Source organism: Siniperca chuatsi, linkage group LG12, assembly GCF_020085105.1.
Source record: "Siniperca chuatsi isolate FFG_IHB_CAS linkage group LG12, ASM2008510v1, whole genome shotgun sequence".
NCBI classification, from domain to species: Eukaryota; Metazoa; Chordata; class Actinopteri; order Centrarchiformes; family Sinipercidae; genus Siniperca; species Siniperca chuatsi.
Genome location: NC_058053.1, coordinates 2,683,075 through 2,702,037, shown reverse-complemented (window position 1 = coordinate 2,702,037; position 18,963 = coordinate 2,683,075). Strand labels below are relative to the sequence as shown.

General features: G+C 41.6%; 2 long non-coding RNA genes across 2 annotated transcripts in view; one reads left to right on the top strand and one right to left on the bottom strand.

Moving 5' to 3' along the window:
- The window catches only part of LOC122885490, a 41,252-nt gene extending 30,602 nt beyond the window's left edge, over positions 1 to 10,650 (top strand). The window contains exons 2-3 of the long non-coding RNA XR_006380122.1: positions 9,521 to 9,880; positions 9,967 to 10,650. This is a non-coding gene — a long non-coding RNA (uncharacterized LOC122885490). The remainder of the gene's footprint in view (positions 1 to 9,520; positions 9,881 to 9,966) is intronic.
- On the bottom strand, positions 515 to 18,512 carry LOC122885491. The gene is made up of 3 exons (XR_006380123.1): positions 18,499 to 18,512; positions 18,324 to 18,364; positions 515 to 609 (listed from the first exon to the last, which is right to left on the bottom strand). It is a non-coding gene; the product is annotated as an uncharacterized LOC122885491 (long non-coding RNA).
- Between the last annotated feature and the right edge of the window lie 451 nt (positions 18,513 to 18,963).

The following is an 18,963-nucleotide window of genomic DNA, read 5'->3' as shown; positions in this document are numbered from 1 at the left end:
TAGCTGCAGCCAGCAACACTTAGTGTGGTTTCTTGTGCAGTATATAATGAGTTATTCAATGGTGTGTGTTATGATGATGTGATGAGAGAAAGTAATGAAACAAAAGAAGCAAAATGTCAAGATGTCCCATATTTGCTGCCTAAGGCCTTACTATTTTAGTCATTTTAAGTCCAGCAGTATGTACATAACACATACACAAAATACCTTGTGCATAGCAAAATGCTTATTTTTCACTGTTGCTAAGTGGAAGCATGTTCTATTTGGAAGTGTGGTTGTCTGTAGTCAAGCAGCAGCATTTACTGTTTTGGAATATTTTTCCGACCAGAATGTGGGGCCTCAGGGCTGAGGCTCATTTTCATCATATAACTAAATAAGCTCCCAGTACTCTGTTTTGGTGTCCTCTCTTTTTTTCACAAACTGTACATTTGGCTGTTTAGTCCCAGAAAGCTCAAAGCTAGGAAACACTTCCAGATAGAGCTGTACGGGCGTAACCAAAACTCAGGGGATAGCTGACGTGTGTGAACACGTCCTGTCAGAGAACAGTGAGATCCCAGGTGATGTCCTCATGGACAAACACATGACTCACTCAGGTCCATGTGATATATATCCCTGTAACAAAGCAAAAATAATAATTAAAACAATGAGTAAATAATTCACTGTATCCACCCAAATGTTTGTGATTGGTGTTCTGTGAAAACCACAATTTTTTTTACTATACAGTAGGGAATATAAAGGCCAGTAAAATACTATACATTTGTTTTTTTGTTTTTTTGTCTATAGTGAGGACACCACATTATTTCTTTTTCAGTGTTGGTTTACTTTTATGTTGTAAGGTGAAGTTAATTTGGTTATGGTTACGGTCAGGTCCTAGGTTATGGTTTTACATTCTTAACCATAAAAAAGCCCACTGTTTTTCATATGTTAACCATGATATTTAATGTCAAGGTTGACCTGATGCAGTCACATAACAACATTTACAATATGTGATGTTATTCAGGACAGAGGCAGTGTTTTCTTTATGGCTCAGAGGAGGGTAGCCTCATCACAGGTGCTGTTCAGATGCCGGCCCCAAGCTGAATCGCCACAATGATGTCACTCTGCAGGGCTTTTCCATCATCTGAATTAGCTCCAGGACGAGGAGGAGATCCAAGAGGAGGGCAGATCGATTGAAAACGAGTGGCTGTGGCTGAACATAGCTGCAAAGTCACTCACAATCCAATTCAAGGCTAGCGATCAAAAATCTGTTTCAAGTAATAATAATTGACATTTTGTGTCAATATATTCCAATGTCACCACTATTTTAGATTGATGTAACACAGTAGTGGTTCAACCTGTTCTCATTTCATAAAAGCATTTACGTTTGCTGATATAAATTCAAGGCAGTGGGAAAATATCTTATGCATGAAAAATTTGTCTGGTAACCAGGAAGTGTTGATTTTCTGTTAACAGCACAGAAATGACAGCTCGTTTGAAACAATTAGAGGAACATCAGCTTGTGACACCATTTATCAGCTAATTACTCCCATGGGACCTTAATTACCATGTTGTAAATGACGGAGGAGATTTAAAGAGACTACATAACTTTGGCTTAACAGTGGCCACAAGTGTCAATTAATGTAATTTCCTGTAAGATTTTCTTGAGTCAGCTACTTTAAAGACATCCTCATGAGGCAATCCGACTCAAGGTCTATTCAGACAGAAAGCAAAGCGAATTTTAGATGTGGTGTAATTGCATTCAGTCTATTGAAAGCCACGAGTGAGCCCGCTAAATGACATGAACTGTGTACTCGCAAGTTGAAAATGTTTCAACTTGAGTGAAAAATCTGGGCTTATCCGGTGCATTTTAATGCTTTTGTTTTCAGCTTTTCATTTGTAAGAGGAAGAAAGTGTCATTTCTTCTTTCATAAATTACACAGTCACTACACTGGCTTTACATGTGTGGAACCCCCAACAGTCAGGCTAAAAGAGCATGTCCAGTTTCCTCTGACTTACTACTATTAATTATCATAAGATTTTAATGACTGTGAATTTTTAGAGAATATACCAAATGTGGGCCGGTGCATTCAATTCAAAGCAGCTTTCACCAAAGATATCATGAATCAATGATAAAACATATATCTGTATCTGTTACATTAGGCTAAATGATGCATACTGACTGAAGTATTAATGGACCTTTTGATTAAGAGTGGAAAAAATTATATCAGTCAATTAGTCACCATTATAGTGCCTGTATTCTTCAGTTCAACAAGATGTCAATCATTTTTCTGTGCTGTTCCTCTGTCCAGAGTGTAAAACTCTTCTTGGGTTTCCTCCCAACGTGCTCCTCATTAATCCCCGGGAGAAAAATCTAACCAGATTCCAGTTAGTTCACCCACATGTCTGCAAACAATTAAGCAATCAAATCATTCCTGGAGGAAGCTAGCCTATTATTTTGAATTACAGTTTGAGAGATTGTATTTCCTTGTCTTGTTTCATTGAGAGCTCCATGCTTGGTAGGACTTGTGTCCCATGTGTCCCTGATAAACACGTCTTCTTGGTTAATCAAGCTCAGTTTGACATGTTCTTACTTCTTTAATGCCTAACATTCAATCTAGCGATCCAAAGATCCAAATGTGCAAATGTACAAAATGTGGTAGACTAAAAGATTAGAGAAATCATATTTAGAGGTTATTTTATCCTATGTTTATCTAAATTGTTAAATCATATACGGTTCTGATTAAATTGCTTGCTGGGAAAGTATTTTTTTTCTTGCAGCATATGACCAGAGATGTGTAGTTTACGGGAAAGCAGCAGGATATCCCAACAGCATCAGGAAGGACATCCGCGAAACTAATCAACCCAAAACCACAGAGCCCTTTAAGTGGTCGGATTCACATATCCTTACAAATGGGATCACCCTAGCCAGATCCTGTATCTAATAGGGGCAAAGTTGACTAATCGGGCTTTAAGTCATCTTTATTGACCATGAATTAATTCCAAAGACCCCCCACAAACAACTTGACTGAGATGGCTGTTTAATGGCTTAATGATGGAGCAATTAATCTGTCTAAGAGCTTTCTTTCTCCAGTTCTGAATGTACCCCACATTGGGCCACTGTTTTAATTTTAGAATAAAATGCTACGGTATGGCTCAAGGGATAGCAATGTCTTTCTGTCGGGTGGTCAGTTCACCGCCTTGGTTCAGACTGAAATACCTACAACTACTAGATGAATGGCCATGAAATTTTGAACAGACATTCATTGTCTCCAGAGGATGAATCCTACTGACTTTGGAGATCCCCTTACTTTTCCTCTAGCGCCATCAGCAGGTCAAAGTTTTCACTTATCTAGTGAAATATCTCAACATCTACTGGATGGATTGGCACCAATTTTTTTTGTACAAACATTCATGTTCTCCTCAGGATGAAGCCTCAGCTGTATTTTGTGTTTACTGCTAATTAGAGAATGTTAGCATGCTAACATGCTAAGCTAAGATGGAGAAAATAGTCAACATTATACATGCTTAACATCAGCATGTTAGCATTGTCCCTGTGAGTATGTTAACATGCAAACGTTAGAATTTGGCTTAAAACACTGCTGCCTAAGTAAAGCCTCATAGAGCCCCTAGCATGACTGTAGACTCTTGTTTGACATCTGTTAATGCACAGATGTGAAATATATTTTGAATTTAAACATGACGTCAGAATAGGAAAGGCAACATGACAGACACGTGTTGCTCTCTGATGTATGAAGCTGTAATACATTGGGTTATCAGTCCCTTTTCCCACTTCCAACTTAATGCACTGTGCCAACAACAATCTGTTCCTCAAAATAGACATTTCCGGGAATCAATTCACTCAGTATCTCAGATTGGGAACTGGTGGTGGGAGGGGGGATGCCGGGGAGGGGAGAGGTGGGATCAGAGCCGGATTAGAGGGAAGCTGTAATTTACTGACTGGGAGCTGGGAAAGAGCTTCCCATCATCACCACCTCTTTCTCAGGTCATCACCATCAGGCCATGCAACCCTGGTACTCTTATTTTTCTTCTCATTTTGAATTTGTAGAAATTTTTTATTTTACAGTTAATGTACAGTACTTTGATGGCACATAACAGTTTTATGGGTCTTTATGCATTCACAGTTGCTCGACATCTGTCTCAAGATAAGAAAAGCAACTGGGCTTGCTGTGTGCTAGAGTCTTTGAAGAAGATTTACCTTTCAGTCTGGACACTCCTCACCTGACTACATACAAAGTCCAGTTGCTTTTGTTGGAAAGTTGCTGGGCATCATGTGACCTGACAGACTTATAATATGCCTCATAAGAAATGTATTATTCTCTAAAGGCTTAGATTAGGGTTTGGAAAATCCAAGTCCTGGACCAAGCAGTTTTGACAAATACCTTTAACGTTTTGTTTTGGCACGCATGCTGTAGGTACCAGATTGACCTAATGTTTAGAGAAGTCACAGGGAAGTCAGTTTACTCTAGTCTGGGAGTTTAAGCAGATTACAATTTTATTAAAAACTTGTAATAGCCATCCTGCCTACTTGTGGCCACAGAGAGTATAGTCCTTTCACTGTTCTTGATACAGATGTGAGCAGCTCTGTATCTTCCCCCAGTGATATAGTGAAAGCACCTGGCAGCTTAAAGCTCTGTTGTACAATCCTGATAAACAAACAAGTAAGCAAAAGCGAGGAAATCACTGTTAAGCCCAGTATGGTTGCTGATGGAATAACCCCTGGCGGCTAGAGAACCAATGTGTGCTCTTACTTCCTGAGTCCCTCATTCTCTACCCAACGCAAGTGCCAGTGTCTGGGCTTACCCAAGTCCACCATGCATGGTGTCTGGGTTAATGTGAGCCACCCAGGTCCTACAGCTGTTGTTGTTGCTGTTCTAACTGTGCTAGGAATGTAGGAGGAAGGAAATGCCACCTCAAATATATGTGGATATATGCAGTGAAAAATGGTATTGATCCTCTGATGAGTTTTTCCTTTTCTGTTCCGTCCCATTGTTGAACCCTCATGCCTGACTCTGCTGAGTTACGAATGAGTTCTGGAGATTAGGGAAAAGCTCAATAATGCAGCATCTTTGTTCACTCTATTTTGCCCTGGTCCTCTTTTGAATATATATATTTTTTTCATTCCTAAGGCTTGCCCCCTCCTCGCAGAGAAATCCACAGGGGTTTTGACCATCCCACCTGCGGAGAGAATAATATCCTAAATCCATATTAGTGCTCTTTCCCAAAAGCTTTGGTCAACAGATGGTTTACCCAAATCCCCTGGACCTCCCATCCAACCCCCCCTGCCCTGCCCCATTTGACTCTGAGCTTGGACATGTGTTAGCAGGGTCCTATTATAAAAGAAGGAGATTCCATGATTCCCTCCCAAATGTTTTTTTGTATTTATTTATTTCCAAAGCCTCATATAGGACAAAACTAGTACTGAAACAAGGATCCAGGAAGACTGGATTTGACTTTATGTTAATATAATCTTGCATCTCACATATATAATCACACCAATAAGAAAATATTTTGACCTTATGAAGAACAGGAAAATACAATGTCAAGGAACTGTGACTGAGCATGATGGCATAAAAAGAAACCTTTGCATCAGGTGGGTTGCTCTATCTGAATTCCCTGCAATCAACATGTTTTGATTCACACTTCACTGGTGATTTTTCTCAGCTGGCCATGAGATAAGCAGTAAGGGTTGCTGTGCCAGAACCAATTAGGGCTAACCCAGCACTGTTCAGGAAGTGTCCCTGCTGCTGTCTTTTGCAGTGTTCAGTCATTAAGTCCCAACAGGAGTGGCTGGTTAATTGTAATCCTTGGGCGCTGGAACAACAGTCACACTGTGGTGAACCCAGTTGAGCCCCCCACCCCCCCCACCCCAAGACAAGTTAGTTCAAGCTGCTTGTCATATGTCGAGTGGCTTTACCGCTCACTTGTTGTCCCGGGTCACAGCAGCGACCAATCAATGCTAATCTAGTGAGTCATTTCAGCAGGTTGACGGACAGGTAACATTTATTTTACCTGAGAAACTGAGACATTTGTAAATGTCAACTGAAATGGTTTTTTTTTACCCACACCTGGAAAGGTGTTACACTCCATGCTCTCTATGACAGCCTTATGTATAATAAGTGCAGTACACTATAGCAGATTAATTGCAGTGGGAATGTGAGAAAAATAAGACAGATGCTGCTTTTAAAAAAGATTAGCAAAAAGAAAACTACTTACTGCTACTTACAGTATATAAAGCAGCACAGTATTTTTTGTTAAAACTTGCCCTCAGGAATGTTGTCTTGTTTTGCTGTCTTGATCCCATTCTGTGAGGTCCTATTTGTGCATTCCAGGGAGGAATGCTAGGAATGGCAGCATTGCAACACAGACACATCACATGGGACATGCCAGGCAATAAATGAGAGACTGATTGATGCGCCAAAGTCAGTATTAAAGAGTGTTGATGGCATTTTATTCACTTGCTGACCCTGTTTGTCAGGTTTAAATGCTGACAAAAATCACTATAGATTACATTATTAATACATATTGGTATTATTAAGGATAATATATGCTGAAACTAGCTGTTTTCAGTCTTTATGCTGTATAAATGTAGTTTATATTGTTCCCAAGAGCTTTTGAAACAGGTAGCATCTTATCTGATTTGTGTGTGTGTTAGTTTCCCAAAGCAGTAGAAGCATGTTGCATTATGTGCTGTAATTTGTTGTTGAATAACATGTATGCTGTTGGGCCACATGTCACCACGTGTGAGAGACAAAGACCTACCTGGAAAAGCTAAAGCCTTCACTAAGAGGCTCGACTGAGAAACAAAGGACAGACAGTCGAACGGCGCCAAGTCCCCACAGCCGTTAACTCACACCCAGGTGTAAGACTGACGCGAGATCCCGGTGGAAGCCAACGCAACATCTCAGTTGAATCTAAACACTGGACTCCTATCTGACGAGACGCGCAATACAGCGCATGAAATATTGGCGCACAGCTGTGATGTCTATAAAGCCTAGCGCCACACACTGCTCGTCGTCTTTTCTACTGTAACCCCCGTTACGACAGGAAGGCACGTCACGTGAACTTTTATTTTCCTAGGAAAGTCTTAACTCGCTGGATGAGCAACAGACTGTTTGGTGTTTGCTAAACACACTTTTCGATCCTGATCGTTTACTCCCCATAACGATCCCGTACCTGCAGAAGGAAGAGACTCGGACTAACCGTTCCTTCACGGAGAGCAACGGCGCCGCCGAGCCCCTCCCCCTACCGATGTCGATCACTGCTTCCCTTTGTTTTTCTTTGTGTTAGCACGTTCCATTTCGTATCGGTACCACGCTGCTGGGCCATTTTAACTGTGTTAGTTTTAGCCACTGTGGAAGCTAATAACTGCTTTATCAGACTAAAGTCCAGTAACACGGCTGGTGAATGAAGGTTTGCTGCCGGGTTCCTGTGTGATAAAGGGACAGCTATGGTGCTTCGCCATGGCATTTGAGATTTCTTGTGCCTTACTCTGTGTGCTTTTCTCTCTCCACTAACACTACACGTGCATTTACACTTACACACACATCTCACATCTGTCCCTTTGTTTGAGTTTTGTCTGCCCGCCATTTTGGCTCTGTGCTTGACGAAGACCCATGTGGTCATGTCCGCCATCTTCCACACCCCCCCCTTTCTATTGTCGTCTCCCCCCCCTCCACACACACACACATATTTTAAATGCTTGCTGATTGTTCTATGCTCGTTGTGTTTAGAATAGACGATAGTGGTTGTTGGCTGAAGTTATTGATTGTTAATCAATAACTTGTTAGTGCTAAGGTTAAATAAACGCTATTTTATCTTTTAAAGAGCAGTTGCCTGTGGTTATTGTGTGTACATGTTGTGATAACACCCCTCACCCCTTTTAATGTAAGATAGTACAAAATATCAACAGTTATACGGGGGACAGCCACCTTTGAGACTGTTTTTCGTGTTTGGTTAGTGGTCCCTGATCCCAGGGTGGTGCCCCGTAATTATGAATTAACAATTTTGATAATATTAATAATTGTATTAATATTTATTTCTGCTAATAACCAAAGCTGCCCTACCTGAATCCCAACAATTCACTGATATGATTGTGTAAGTACATGTGTGGCAATCACTTATTGTACTGTACAGAGCATCATATTACTGTCAGTGTGCTTTATACCATATCTCTGTGTGCACAGCGCAAGCATGCACAATGCAGCATGTACGGTACGTTACGGCGCATGTGAACTTGATCAGTTTGATCTCTGACAGGAGATGTTAACACAGCATGGGAGTGTGACACTCCTACTGTACCTGTCAGCATGGAGTATCACCTCATGGTGATCTGTGCTTCCAAAGCTAGCACGCAATCCTGTGTCAGCCGCTGTCGTGATGCTGCAGGTGCTTTCTGCACTAGCTTTCCCACACTGAAGGGCACTGGGGGGCATGGACACCTTAGCTGCCTATTCAGCCAGCACACTGCACAGGGCGGGCAAGCAGGGCCGGGCCCCTCCTCTCCTCGTAGCCCAACAATGGGCACTGCTATCACTGCCTTGCTACACAAACCAGGGCGGGGACCTGCCAAGTGCTCATAAAAGACCCTGTCACTTTGACACTGGCAATCAGAGAGCTCGCCTTTATGAAAACCATAGAGAGAAAAATAGGGCTTTCTCTTAATCTCTCTTTCCTGCTCACTCTCCAGTTCTAAATTCCTCCCTGGCCTTTTGTCTCATGGCTCACCTGTGCCTGATGTGAGATGTTGAAGACTGTGTCAAACGGTTGGATGTCAGGACCTGAGTGGTCTCTCCTGGGGTTATCAGTTGGAAACGGCAGTATTTGAAACAGTACAGACTGAAGTTGGCTACTGTATCAACAGACACTTTATGATGACAGTAGTGAATGGGAAATTCATATAAAGCATGTACAAGGTATACACTATGTGAAAGGACTTTAACTTTGAAGGAACTAAATCGCCTTTCCAAACACTTCTACAAAGATGTAGGATCTGATCGGCATCCGGCTATTTTTGGTCTGAATGTATTCAGATTAAGAAAGTGGCCTTTTTACAAAGATACACCTGCAGTTTCTATGTAACTCTGTCTCATGTTGCAGAAAACCCAAATGTTTGCCAGACCTCTTTTTTTTTTTTTGCTGACAAATGACAACTCGAAAAACTATTCCAGAAATACATATACTCCACAAAGCAAGACATTAACTTTTTGCTCCATCACATCCTGCTTGTGTCTCTTATGATAGGCTACATCTAATTGTAGTTGCTGCCATGAGCAGAGGCACTGGTTGCCGGGCCAAAGCAGTAGCAGTCTTGGTTCACAAAGCTTCAACTTTGGCTTCTTCTTGGTTAGATCTATTTTTCTTGCTATGGGACTTGGGTCTGTGTAAATACAAATGTAACGTTTGATTTGACCCAGCAGGAGTCAAAACCAGTTTGATAAAACATGTAAGCAAATGTCTCATCATCTTGCACGAATGTAACTCATGTAGCCTCTGTTACTGAATGCTTTTTTGCTGTTTTTTTCAGCACGGCAGTGAATGAGTTTTTGATGTTTGTGAGATCCCTGAAAATATTGTCAATAACAACAGTAAATAACAGGAGAGAACCACAGCTCACAGCCGTGGTTTACCCTATCCTCCCCATCCCTGTGTGTCTTTTGGTGCTGTCCTTGTGTTTCTTGTGTGTCCCCGCCTCGTCTTTAGATATGTGTGTGTGTGTGTGTGTGTGTGTATGGCTTCTGGTCTGGCTCCATGGTTCCCCGCCTGCTGCTGATCACCGGCACACCTGTCTTCAATCACTCCATCAGTCTCCACAGATTAAATACCAGGCTCTCCCACACCACCAATGCCAGATCGTCCCTGTACATTGTACGACCATTATGGCAAGGTGCCGCAGACTTACAAAGTTAAGTACTCGTTGCTAGTGTGTTTTTTGCCTCGTGTTTTTGATCCTGTTTTCTGTTCTGCCTAAAGGATTATCCGGTGCCGGTGATCACAGTTCCTGTCGTTGTCTAGATTCCTGTCAGCCTGCCTGCCTGTCTCCAGCTACTCCACCACGGAGCCAGACCCTTTGCATCTTACCTGCTCCATGATCTTGGTTCCGCTGACGGTCAGTCTCCACACACCTCAACCAGCTCTACCCCACGGCCAGCCCAGGTCTACACGGTACTATCTCCACCCTGCCTCATGGACCAGTCTGCCTGTCCAGACCCACGCGGCGTCTAGACCGAGACAGGTGGCCGCTGCTTCAGTCTCCACGGCAGAACCATTGCTACTCTCCAAGTTACCAAGTTCGACGCCGAAGGCTTCGCTCCGAACAGTTACACCCCTTCCCACTATTCCTGCTAACGTTCTAAATAAAGTGTGAATTGGTTGTAAAAGACTACTAGTGTGTTCTGCATTTGTGGGTTTGAAGATCGTACATACGACACATCCCAGTCTATACCAACAGGTTCTGGACAACATCCCAAAAAACACAAAAAGCCCAAACAGAGGCTGCACACTGCAGTCATCATGGATTGTGAATGCTTCTTGGAAACCCAAAAAGTGACGTTTTTGTCTGCATAAAGAGCAATGTCCTTGGAACATTGTTTTGTTTTTTTTTCATTGTGAGAGCAATAAAAACAATCTGTATTAATATTGAAAAAATTATAAAAATGGCAGCTGCTATATTATCAGCATATACTGGAACATAAACACATAAGGTATTTGCTTAAATGCATTTTAATATACTGTATTTTTCTAAGAGGTTTGGACATACATAGGTATGTACTTGCGTGTGCATGCATGAAAGAGCCATTATTGTTCTTTTAACTCTGACATGCACATAAGTAAAGACCAGATGAAAGTATGTCAGGTATTGTATATTGGTTCTGTATAGTACAATAGCAGGGTAATGTGATGTGATTTGAACTGCATTATGCTCAGGCCTTTGTTACCTACAAAGTACTGCCTGTAGAGTATCCAGTACATCTACTTTGGATTAGCTTTTCGATGTTTGTGATGAATTTTACCATAACAGTGTATAAATATTTAGTAGCTACCCATGCCAAGCAGGCAGACAATATTATCATTCTGCCTCACACTCTTAATTTTTCTTGGCCCGTGAACTTACAAGAAAAACCTGATGACAAAACGTGATTTTGTCCTTGCCTCTCTGGCTCTCCCAAAACCCATTAGGAATTCTTTAATACACAGATTAATATTTGTAATGTGGTTTGTTCCATTGTGAACCTGTAAAGAATGTGGCACTGGAAACAGCATGCTTATTTCCACTGTTGCAATAAAACCATGCAGACCAGAGTCCATAAAATCCTTAATTTACCTTGCTCTCAAAATGCCACTTGCTAACATCATCAGCTACTGTAAAGCACACCAAAAACAAAGAAAAACCCAATGCCTGTTTTAGGATCACTTAAGAGATCCAGTGATAGATTTATGAGGACAGGAGTCAAAGCTCCACTCTTCTTGTCTTGGCAGAGTTTGGAAAAAAAAAGGCTTCAGTTTAAATGCAGCCCCAGTTGATCTGTTCATTATTTCATTGTGCACCCTAGCCACTATGTCTCATGTAAAACTCAAGGGAGGCCATAAAGCAGCTTCTAAAACAGCACCTCACTGTACACATTTAGCACTTTTGTCATTTTCATTAGGGGAAAATGTTTTTCAGCAACTGCTCCCGAGACTCAGATGAATGCCTTGAATGTTGTCGACGTCCCCTGTGGCACTGTCATAAAAGTTACAAGTGTTTTCCTGTCCCTGATTGCTTGGTTAATACAAAAGTTTATTCATTTTGATTCCCCAACAAATGTCTGAAAGGACATTCCAACTTCATGCCACTATTCTAGCTTCTTAAACTACAGTAAGCTATCTGTCATTCTGGAGTGCGCTGTTTGCATTATGTTACAGCACTCATTTAAACATATTAATCTTTGATGCACGCTGCTCCTGCCAGGCTGACTTGTGCTTAGAAACGAACCAGACTGGACATACACTGTGTCACTCAAGGTCAAATTTGGCGCTATCAATAAATTAGCTTGCTGTGAATACAGCGTAGAGTTACAAACTTGTGTTTTTACTGCGCCACAAGAATCATTATCATAAATCATCATATCATAAGGTCATGATAATCATTTTGAAAACCTCTCTTTGTAGGAAAAGGGCAGACTTTACGAAGGTAGGATTAGGGGGAGCTTGTTCATTAGAGGTGTGGAAATTTCTCAATTCTAAGATGCATAGCGATGTGGACGGGGAAGATTCTGCATCGATGCAGTGACAGAACATAGTCGGGAGTTTGCCGCCTACGCAAAATTATAGCCTACTAACGCTGATTGTTGATTTTCCGGCCTCAGCTGGACAATAAAGTTGTAAAATTACGTTGTTACGTTGTAATGTTGCTCTCTTGCATTGACTTGTGGGCGAATGTTAGGCTCACGTTACTTTTATATGTTGGGAGATATGGTGGAGGGAGGCAGAGATCATCACCCAGTATTTTGAAAGAGGACATCTGGGCACATTTTGGATTTTATAAACTTAATGGGAAGCATGAACTGGACAAGATGCACTCTGTGTGTAAAAAATTAAATACTTTGGTAATGCAACGAATTTGAGGAACCTCGCTAGCCGTTTTCATTCTGAGCTAACATCTCCAACCATAAAGGAAACAGCGAGCCCAGCTAATCAGCCAAGAATTGAGAAGGCGCTGTCAACTTTGCCATCCAGCTCTGAGAGAGGCTTATGTACTGAGGTGGGTTACACAGACACTGGTATTGAAAAGATGCAGCTTTTTATATTATAGACTGTTGTAGTCTGATTTTTGAAAGCATTTTCTAAATAAACAGGGAGTTCAGATTTATCTGCTTGTATTCATTGGTGAAAAAGTAGCCGTGTGCAGTAATATAGAAAATTGAGGATGCTATACATTCAGATATTTCAAGATGTATCAAGAATCGTTGTGCATTTGAATCTTTGATAGGTGAATCGTAATCGAAATGTGAGGTAAGTGAAGATTCACCCCTCTATGGTTCATGTATGGATTAAGATGCCACACTAAGGCCTATCTTCTAGTGAGAACATGGGGACTGTTCCCAAGAAAAACGACAGCATCAATCATTTATCAAATGCTGAAATATGAGCTATGTTTACATTTAACTGACAAGGAACACTAGCAGCCCTGTGAATTGTGACCATTGTCTGTCTGGAGCAAAAGTGAAAGTAGCATGACATTTCTTTAGAGCCACACAACTTCATAGGGCAGAGGTGTAGTGGATTTGTTCTAGGGATGGAATTCCCTAGGAATGCTAAAACGAGGGTGATCAACACTCAATACTGTGCCTAACGCATCCTGTGTCGACACAAACGGAGCACTGAAGCTGCAGCTACTCTGCTAATGTGCTGCTAAAATCTGATGTTTTGTTGACCGATCCATCCACCCCAATCTTCTCCCTACGCAACCTTTGTTGCTCGCTAGAGGGCTTTGTCACGTGAACATAACATATGTCGTTTGGGCACTTAGCGTAGTTGTGCAAATCTGTACAGCTTTCATTTGCAAAGTGGGATTTTCAGTGACATTATGGATACACTCACTTTTGGTTTTACCTTCAAATAAAGTAGTTTAGATAATCTGGCTAAACTATTGGTTTGCTTACAACCTTTACAGTCATCTGACGTTTTGTATTTGTTGTATAGCTGGACTGATAAATCGGCCAGGCTGAACTCCCAAATATCGATGTCAAAAATCCTCAAAAATCCAGCGTGGGTCATTATTTGTTGCTCTGTTGGCCGTATGTTTAACAATATGCTGCATTAAGATCTCAGAAATTACTTTGAGTACAATGTCCTCATAAGTGATAGAATCGATAGAAATGGCTAGAATTACAAACATCAAATCCAAGGTGCAATAAAATGTAGTTTTTCTTTAACCATGACCACTATTGTTCCCTACAACACTCAAATATGTCATTTTTGAAGGCACTGAGAAACAATGTAATTTGTCATTTAGTTAGGAGGACTTGTTGAAATAAGACCAACACTATCATCCTATTGCTGGTACTGTTTACAAGTTAACTGAACTGAACTGAATAAAAAGCAACCATGTAATAATTTTAATAATTGTAGAGACTCAAAACCACTTATAAACGTATGGGTCTTAATGGTTCTTAAATCATGTGTCGTGTTTTTTTCCGTGATTAGCCTATGTGAAAAACCATATCTCACAAAGCAGCTTCAGGTCTTCTGTCAGTCATGGATCATAGCATAATGGCAATTTGAACCATCTAAAATGCAATTACAAACTAATTACAGATTACCCCCTCCCTGCCTTCTCCTCCTCCCAGCCCTCCCTACCTTTCCATAATCCTTTCTCAAACCTCCCCTACAGCTACAGTAACTCCAATTATGTTCTCCCACTCATGTTAACTAAGAGGGGTTGTTTTTATTTTGTATTCAGGTATACACATTGTCATACACTTTGACAGATGAGTGTATGATGTTGACAAGAGGACAACATTTTGTGGTGCTGGGGATTTTGTGTTGGTGCATGTGTCAATGGAGATAATGTGCTTGCCTAGTCAAGCATGACGCTGAACAAAAGACTGTTTACTCTGGGTAAATTATTGAGCAGGACAGCAGGACATCTTAAGTGTCTAGTTTTATATCCTCTATTCATGTGCGTTATCACTTCAGGGTGTAGATGTGCAGATAGGTACAGAGTAGATGAGGAGTAATGCTGTATTGGTCATGCAAACAACTAATTTAAACATTTTTAAAATGTCCAGTTGTACTGGAATGTAGCAGGAAAGTAGGACCACCAGTCAAAGATTTTTGTTTCGTTTCAGTGGACCACAGACATTTACTTTTTTCCAAAAATTGCAACAGAACAGCTAAAAAACTCCCATGATACATAGCATAGCATTGTGTGTTTACATGAGAATGTGCTCTGTTCTGTAGACAACCTTGACAGAATGTATACAGTTAGTAGCCACCCAGCAATTGGATGTTTTGACTGCATACCATGTATCTACTTGATGTATATTATCTGCCTCACATTTTGGCTGCATCTACCCATGTGTACATGCTGTATACTCACACCATGAGAGATACAAGCTAGCATTTGTATTATGTTAATCCTGTTTTTTTGTGTTATCTGTTGTGTGTTGATAGTAGACTGGGAGCTGGTCTTCTGCATCATTCTGCACTAATGTTTTCCACTTCATTCCTATCTGTCGATTTCATTCCACTTTGTCAACTTCTCTGTCCATAAATGCTGTGCACTGAACACTAGGGTTGGGCCGATGAACAATGCCATCGTCCATAGCAGATGGCCGACAGTCATCGACCACTGTGCCCCCTACCATCGTAACATTGTGATTTAAAAACAAAAAAAAAAAACAACTTCACTGCTAACCTTTCCCTCTGCTCCGATCGGCAACACCTGTCTGCTCTGAGCGCAGCCACTGTCACTCTCTCTCTCTCTCTCTCTCTCTCTCTCGCCCACACACTCACCACACACTGCCCTGTTCCTTAAAGGAGCCACGCTACTCTTATAGGGAGGAAAAGTAAGGAAAGACCTGGTTAGTGGGTGAGGACGGGCTGTGAATGGGCTCAAATGTGCATTCCCCCCCCAAACAACCATATCATTGTCCACGGACTTTGTTTCACTGTGGACCTCGTCATATGCCAATTTGGTAGACATCGGCCAACCCTACTAACACATCATAAAAAATCTCTAATTAATTACGGATGAAAATGTTTTCATTGTTTGACTTCCTCCACAAAGCGCCAATTAGCCAGCCACTTGGCAGAAACAAGTAAGGGTATGGGTTGAGATACGTGGACTCGTATCACACAATAGCACTTGGCACATTTTTTAGTGCGTAGAGCCAAATCCATTTTGGGATGATTTTGGGCAGTCACAGACATGACCAGTGGACAGAAATAACACCCTGCAGAGCCTCACTGCCATGTGGACACCAAAGGTGTACATTTGCCCTTAGTGAGTTAAAATTTTCTGTCCTGCTTTGAGATTTAGGTTTAGTACTTTTCATAGTGATTTTATACTGGTGCTCATCAGTTATCATTAGTTCTGCCACTTCTTTTTAAAGAGACAGAATTTCAGGTATCTTTTTTCTGACCATTCAATGTTAATGTTGAATGTTAATAGCAAATGACTGATAAATGGTGTTGCACTGATGCACATCTACATGAAAGATGATTTTAGGTGACAGAGAAATGTATCCAGGGACCTCTCAAATTCCACTTCACTAACATTGCACCAATAGAAGATGCACTTAATACTATCAGTACATTAAATCTGCTGTACATGTAAAAAGTGAAGAAAATGTGTAACCTGAGAAGGTGATTTTCTAATTGCAAATGGAGAAAGAGTTAGTCTGTACATTGAAGTGACATTAAAGATTGGGTCCTTGGGTTCAAGCAAATGAAGCAAAGATGCATTTCTCTCAAGTGCAGATGCATTCTGCTAGTCTAAAGATTAGAACCAGTGACCTCTAACCCTTTGGCTGCAGTTGCCCCCAAATCATGTGCCTGCATGTCATGGCTCAGCCCTGCTGTCCAAAGCCTGTCCCAACTGATGGTCTTCAATGTGATGACAACAATCAACATCACTGCCCAAATCCTTCAGCTCCTAAACAGACCAGATTCCTTCTCTGGGCTCATCACTGTTGTTGGAGGTAGGCTCAGAGATCCGGAGCTGGACTCGTATGGCAAAATGTGGAAAAAGTTGGCTGGGGGGATGGGGTGGGCTGTGCTTGCACTGTTGACCTGGGTAACCCCGGTGACCCCTAGGCCCATGTCCCCTTAATAAGTGTTGCCCTCCCCAGTGGTAACAGAATGGTCAAACATTATGTCAAGGGTAATTAAGGTCCAAATGCTCCTGACCCTGATATAATCCCCTTTGAAAGGATCTCCAACTGTTTGCTGTGATTAACAAGGACTGCAGCACTGGGAGGATCTGCCGCTGGTGAGAAGGCTTTATTGGGCTCTTTTTTTTATCACCACATAAAGTCGCCTCCAAGATCTTCAGAAGATGTCCATAGGTCCCAGAGACAACAAGTCGGTGCTTTGAGCTGTCATTGAACATTACCGACCAAATGGCCGGCTGGTTACAGACTTCGGAAGCTATAAAAGATTTCCTGAGTTTCTGAGCACTTTTAAAAAAGAATGTATGCTTCTCCAGATACTGTTTTTCCATGGTTGATCCGGCATGCTTGTAAAATAATGTTTATGGATGACAGTGGTTTATTCAAATTGTTGTAGGAAGTTCTTAAAACCTAGAAAACTAATTTAAACTGTTTTGATGGACTGAGATGCAACATTTAAATGTACCCACAGTTCTCTTTGAAGTTTGTAGAATATTTCTGTTATTTCATATATCACACATGCTTGTGTGAAAGATGTGTAAAGAGTAAAAAAGTAATGACATGTTGGACAAATCGGAATTCATGCCCGACTATTTTCCAACAAAGAGATGAGGCTAAAAACACAAAATCTGACACATGTATTGTGCAGGCAACATGTCCAAAACCTTCCGCTACCCCACTTCCATAATAAACAGCCCACCTTGGATCGCTCACATACAAACATTGACCACATGCACACACCACCATCCTTCCACTGGGAGTCTGAAATGACAGACTGTCCTTGCCATGTTCACTAACGGTCACTTTAATGCGCTGGAGGTCACAGGATTAGTCCCGGGGGGTCATCTTCACAGGGCCAGAGTTTTTAATATGAATCCTACAAAGAGGTCAGTGTCCGAGGGCGGGAGAGGTGGTGGATGATGAGACAACCCCACACATGCACACAGAGGCCTTAGTATGTCCCCTCTCCACCCCTTTCCCCATAACCATACCCCAACTCTCCACCCATTCCCTCCCACCTCCTTGTAACACCCCCACCCCCACCCACTCCACCCGCCTCTCCATGAGGACAGCAGCACCCCATCCGTCCTTTATCTCTGGGGGCAGCGCAAGTCATGCAGAACTCACGAGAGGAACATGCTGAGTGTGAGCTCATCGGATTAGGCTTCAAGATAGGGGCAGGGTTCCTGAGAAAGAGCCGGTGTGGCTTCCTCTGCCTCATGTGCCTTTCCTTCACAGCCAACATTTGCACAAACCCAGGCAGAACAGGTAGATAAATAAGCTCAAATCCATCCACAGAGTTTATTGAAAGAACTGCTTAATGATATTTCGAAAACAGTGTCATCTGAAAGCTATTATAGTGGTCATATTATGCTTTTTGGCTTTTTCCCTTGACTTTATTGTGTGTATATCTTTGTTGTGCATGTAATAGGTTTGCAAAGTGAAAAAGCTTACCCTCTCCCACAGACAACACTGCTCCTGAACTGCCTGAAAACCTAAATATTAAATTAAAATAAAGTTAGATACCATCCAGGCAGTCAATGGACGAAGTTGTTACTGTGATGTAGACACAGTGCACAGTTAAAACGTTACCTATGAAAGATAAATTTGTTATAAATTAATAACTTACCACTCTGAAACGTCTTGCTCCAGTCTAGGTTGTAAAGCTGGTTAGGGTTGTTGGACCATGTACGGCTGAACCATAACGGCTGAACTGAAGCCATAGTTACCGGCTGCAGCGGCTTTGTTTTGGATCACGCTACCTTGCTCGTCAGGACCTGCCCCACTCTGCTTCTTATTGGCTAGTAGTCCTTACCTGGGTAGTGCACATGTGCAACTCCCAACAAAGATCGAATAGAAGTGAGATGCCTGATTTGGTAGCTAAAACAGAGCATTCAAGACGCAGGGTGAAAAGAGGTACTGCAGCAATGTGCAGTATGAGCAAGAATATGCTGTTTTTTGAAGATTAAACCATGTAAACCTATTCTGGTACAACGCCAAAATAAAATTATGAACCTGAAAATGAGCATAATATGACCACTTTAAAACTGAACTCTCCACCCTGCCCTGAGCCATTCTGGATATTTTCAATTCT